This window comes from Alexandromys fortis, unplaced genomic scaffold (genome assembly GCF_014885135.2).
Source record: "Alexandromys fortis isolate MF-2015 unplaced genomic scaffold, M_Fortis_MF-2015_v1.1 scaffold_25, whole genome shotgun sequence".
Lineage (NCBI taxonomy): Eukaryota > Metazoa > Chordata > Mammalia > Rodentia > Cricetidae > Alexandromys > Alexandromys fortis.
In genome coordinates this window covers 5,404,839-5,410,720 of record NW_026067904.1, presented here as the reverse complement: position 1 = coordinate 5,410,720, position 5,882 = coordinate 5,404,839, and the positions used below count along the sequence as shown (strand labels likewise).

At 41.0% G+C, this 5,882-nt stretch overlaps 1 pseudogene; it reads right to left on the bottom strand.

Annotated features, from left to right (window-relative positions):
- Positions 1-283: 283 nt before the first annotated feature.
- On the bottom strand, positions 284-654 carry LOC126497191 (40S ribosomal protein S24-like; annotated as a pseudogene).
- Positions 655-5,882: the final 5,228 nt, after the last annotated feature.

Below are 5,882 nucleotides of genomic sequence, written 5' to 3'. Positions count from 1 at the left end.
TCCGCGTTTGGGTTGTAGTTTTCCTAGTTCTTGATGTGAAAAGTTATGTTTAATGTGTCCTTGGTTCTGAAGACAGAAGGGCGCAACATCCTTGACCCTCAATCTTTTCTAACAAGGAGTCCAGGTTTATTTGTAATGGAGAAACGGGGGTTGTGCATGTATGTCCCACCTGATGGGCTCCTTCCCTTATCTTCCTACTTCTTTTTTTTTTCTTTTAAGCTTTTACTTTATTTGTTCTCTAGGAAATTGTCTGCATGATATGGCACGTAAAGTCGCCATAGATCTACTCCTTTGGCTTTTTGCCAACACCAACGTTGGCTGGCCTTTGAGGGCCCCCTGACCTTCTTCATTCTGTTCTTGTGTTCCTTTCGCTGTTTTCAAGGAGTCTTTTTCTACTCATAAAAGCCACGTTTTGCCAGTCTATGTTTGAGCTCATTCTGCATAATCTAGAGACTCGTAGGTCATGCCAAAGCCAGTTGTTTTGATACCACCAACGTGGGTTCTGAATCCAAATACGAAGATGATAGCTGCTGGGGTTTTGTATATTTTGGCTAGCTTTCCCCGAATGTCTATCTTTGGTGCTATTGCCTTCCCAGGGTGACAGACATCAAGGACCATCTATTTCCTTTGAAGAAGAGGATTAGTCATGAACTTCCTGGTCATGAACTACTGTGTCATTCTTGATGGCTACTGTGCAAATGAGGAAAAGAACCTATCGTCCTACTTCTTTTCTTAGGTTAGAGGTCTTGTCCTTTGTCTTTATTTCAAAAGATTGTTTCCAAACACATTCACATTAGTATTTTTGTCTGTTTGGTAAAGGTGGAAAACTAGGCAGCTTTCACAACCTGGACTTTTCAACACACTGTGAAAACATGTAAGGACATGTGTCTTTACATTGAAAGTAGGGACTCCATGTTTCTAGCTCATATTTGCACTCTTAATCTCACATTTTATGTCTCACAACTCTGTAGAGACCATGCTTTAGCTTTAAGAGCATCTACAGTTACTCCACTTAGTGGTGAATGTTTCTTGACTGATATGTCTGATTTTCCCATTGAAATGTGAATTTTCCCATTAAAATGTCAATTTTAATCTGAAATAGTAATGATACCTTAAAAACAGTGGTTCTTAACCTGTGGGTCATGACCCCTTTGGTGTCGCATATCAGATATTTACATTATGATTCATAAGAACAGCAAAACTACTGTCATGAAGTAGCAACGAAATAATTTTATGATTGAGGGTCTCCACAACATGAGGAACTATATCAAAGAGTCACAGCATTAAGAAGGTCGAGAACCACTACTTTAAAATGTATTCTCGAATATGTAGTTGTTTGGGGATGGATGGTCTTGTTGGTAACACTGTATTTTTATAGTACCATGAGAAAATACATACCACAATGTTCTATGAGAAAACATTGTTGGACACAGCTTGATAAGAACTCTCTTAGGAAACATGCAAATCAGTGAACCTTTTAAGTATATTTTGTGTGTTAGAACTGTGTGATTTTTAAAAGGCAAAATTGTTTACATCCTAAGACATATTAACTATGCATCAATAAAAAGGGGTGCATGAAACACCACGGAAATGAAATTCATTGTTTACACATAAATGATTTGAAAATTAGAAGAAACTTGATATACATAAGCCTGTATTTCCAAATTCCAGAGTTGAAAATATTTGAATAATAGAGTCTAAATGTTAAATTGCCTTTTTTTTCCTTTTCGAAAGCAATATAACTATGACTGTAGCAACAACTCCCTTCTGTAACTGAAATGATCTGGGCAGAGCCTGGGGTGGTTTCGAGTTTGAGTTGAGAGTATTGCACTAACACATTCCAAGTTTCCTTTCTTAACTTATGACTCTGGGGCTGAAATAATGATCTATTTTTCTTCCCTTTAAAATAAATCTTTTCCCGCTTCTAACTACCAGGGGAATATTACGAAAACATTCAGAACTAACTTCACAGAACTAACACAGCCTAAAAAACCACGCATCAGCATTGTGGAAAAGGCTGTATTCCCAAAGAGGTAAAAACTCCAAACACTGTCAGCAACACAGAACTCTTTACTGTTGATTCTGAGAAGCATTAAGTTTGGAGTTCTCGCAGCTCATTTAGCAAGAATAAACTTACAAGAAGGAGGCGGGATGAACAGAAAAGGAATATAAACAGGAAAGACTCCCCTGTGCCCCGTGTCATTCTTTATCGAGCAGCCTGCCTGATTCTGAAAAGTTTGAGAGATGAAGGTAAGATGGGACGGAGGAGGTAGGGAGCAGAATGAGGTCTAAAGTAGAAACTTTAACACTGCGTAATGCCCTTTCTCCTCCACAGTGCCTTGTTCTTCCAGAGATGACCATAAATGACAGACAGCTTTAGAAACGTGATGACCGCCCTTCACACACACGTCTGATCCACAAACACAAGGCAGAGAGAAAACTAACTGGGAATGGCATTGGGTTTTGAAAGCTCAAAGTCAATCCCCCTTTCTCCCCCACCAAGTGAAACATTCTCCAATGAGGCCATACCTCTTCATCCTTCCTAAACAATTCCAACAAATGAGTACTAAGCATTAAATATATGAGTCTATGAGGGACATTCTCGTTTAAATCAGCACAGGTAAGCCCCAGTCCACTCTGGAGAATGCCGTCCCTGGAACAGTAGGCCTGAATTGTCTAACAGTGGCACCTGGGGAAGCAGACAGAGGATGTTAGTAAGCAACGTTCTCCCATGGCCTCTGCTTCAGTTCCTTTGTTGGCTTCATTTGATGATGGATGTTAATCTGTAAGCTGAAATAAACCCTTTACTTCCCAACTTAGCCTTGGAGAGAGCGTTATCAAGGCACCAAAAATCAAACTACAACACAACCTAGTATCAGAAAGTGGGTCTTTCTGGGATAAGTCAAAGCATATGGCTCTTATGCCTTGGACTATAATGTGTGAACAAACCAGTACAGCATTCCTCCATGGTTTCTGCTTAAGGCTATGCCTTGAGTTCTTGCCTAGACTTTCCATGAAGACAGTTTGGAACCTGTAAGATGAAGGAAACCCTTTTGGTAGTTTTGGTTATGGTGTTTACCACAGTAACTAAGACATAAACCTGAACAATACCAAAATGAATATACAGTGCCCAACATGTATATTGCCAGTGATGCCAAACAAGACAAGTCTCTGTCTTCTTGCTTCAGATATTATATGGTAAACAAATGACTTTCCTATAGTCTTTTTTACCCATTTCTGACTTTTGTTGGATTTTCCCTGTTTGAAATGCCTTCCAAGTGTAGCATTTCAATGCTGTACTAGTAGGTGCTTATAAGTATAAGAAGGTTGACATATGCCTTACTAAGGAAATGCTTGTGTTAGATGGCCTCCCTTCAGGCAAGAATCATAGTGCTGTTTTCTAATGGTTCAGCACTTCATATTGAAAACATGTATCAAACAAGTTGCCTTTAAACACAAACATGCAGATAGTAAAATTATACGTTGGTTAATGAAGACAGTGTGACCAGTGACTGGTGGAAATCTGACTCTATATAGCCCACCGTAGTAATGCTTCTGTGTTAGATAGCTTGTTATTTATAATATTTTGTAACTCATCACTTCAGAAAATAACCAGACCCATTTGTAAAAAGCAATGATAAGTGTAGGAAGCAATACACTGACTACAGAAGCTCTTCCTTACAGTGCTGACAGGCAGATAAGAAAGGGGAAGAAAGGGTGGATGAATCATAGCTACTAAGGAAGGGTAGACATTACTTAGGTACCTGAAAAACACAACTGCTCTGGGTGGGGGTTGTGTTCTGGACAGAGAAAACAATGTGAATTCCTTGAGAGAAGATGGAATGATGGAATCACGACATAAGGAGGGACAATTAGTCATCTGGGCTAGGTCTACAAAATACCACTCAGGTTGTGTCTTAAGGTCCAAGATCAAGACCAACAAGGTTAATTCCATCAGAGAACTATGATAAAGAATCTATTTTGTGTTGATTTGGTTTCTGGTCATTTGCCTAAAACCTGTGTGTTTCTTGGCTTATGTGATTTCATTTGTATGTGATAGTCTCTCTGTGGCTGACAAATTCCCCCTCTTTTCTAAGGACAGCAGTCACACTGGAATTGACATTCTGCACTTCTGTATGCTTCTTAACAATGCGAGATTGCTAATACCTTTTGTTCAAATAAGGTTACATTATGAGATGACTGGGAGCTGAGAGTTTAAAATCAAAATTCTGAAGAAAAACATAAAGTCACACAAAGGAGGAAGGACAGCAAACAATGGTTGAAGGATTTGGAGCCGGGGCCTGTGTAAAAACTCTGATGAGTGCAGACTTGACTCTAAAGGCAGTGTAAGGGGAAATGTGCTTTAGTGGAGAACTATACTCTGCCTAGTGATACTCTCTGAGATTATATGATATTAGTTTTCTATTGACTTTGACCTATTTTAATGTTTTACAGCTATAATTTGCAATGCCAAAAAATTCTTATAAATAAATGCAATTGACTTACCAAGATCACAGTTGAATTTGTATTTATACTTTGCATATAGTTAGGAAGTTGTTGAATTCCAGTACTTTCAATGCTTAATGAGAAGATAATTATTAACACACATTCATTTCTATATGTAAATAAAAGTACTGTTTTTACCTTTTTTTGGAAAACGATCTTGCAGAGCAATATGAAGCCTTCCATGAGTAAACCAACAAAGGAAAATGTGTGCAAGTGAGTCAGGTTATACACTAGATCCATTTTTTTTTAAGATTTATTTATTTATTATGTATACAGTGTTCTGTCTTTCTGTATGCTTGCTGACCAGAAGAGGGCACTAGGTCTCATTACAGATGTCTGTGAGCCACCATGTGGTTGCTGGGAATTGAACTCAGGCCTTCTGGAAGAGCAGTCAGTGCTCTTAAACTCTGAGCCATCTCTCCAGTCCCCCACTAGATCCATTATTAAGAGGAATGATGGTCCACATCACAGCAGGGGTCGTACATATATGGGTGGCCAGCGATACCACCTGGGGCTAGGGTGTCATCCAGTCCCAGGCTGCTGTGGATGTGGCCCTGTTACAGCCAGGGTCCAGATTGACTCACATGGCTCAGGTTACCCCCAAGGGCTATGAAGAAGCCTGGAGTCAAACCAACCACCTGAGTTCAGGTTGGTAGTGGAGAACTGGAATGCAGCCATGTCTGAGTGGCCTGTGTCTGTTCCAGAGCTGCAGCTGAGGGCCATGCCAGGGTCTGTGACCCCACTGCATCCAGGGTCTGTACTGATGTTATGCTTCTGTTGCCATCGAAGGCCGTACAGACACCAATGAACAAGAGTCAAGTTAGTGCTCAGGGCCATGCTGCCGATGGGGGCAGTGGTGATGTCTAGACCCAGCTGCTACTAATGGCCATGTTGAGGTCCATGGGTTCTACCACAACTGGGGTAATGATGTGAGGTCTGAGTCATGCATTGCCACTAATGGTCATGGTTGGAATGGCAATCTGAGGCCTTGGTGGTGTTTGGCGACCACACAGCTGTCAGAACCATTCCTAGAGAGTGGCCGTTCTTTCCACTAAGAGCCAGGATGTCATGGGGCCTAAGCTGCTTCCTAAGGCCATGTTTCAATCCCTGGTCCAGCTGCAGCTGGGGTCTGTGTTGGTGTCTGTGACCACTGTCATTTCAGGAGGCCTAAAGAATCATGAGAGATGAAATCATGTTGAAATAGGAGCGGCTGCGGGGCTGCGTCCCCAACACCCCGGCCGCTTGGCTAGCTCATGCCCGAAATAACAACACACAAACTGTATTCATTTAAGAACTGCTTGGCCCATGAACTCTAGCCCTTACAGGCTAATTCTCGCACCTGGACTAGCCCATTTCTAATGATGTGTGTAAGCACC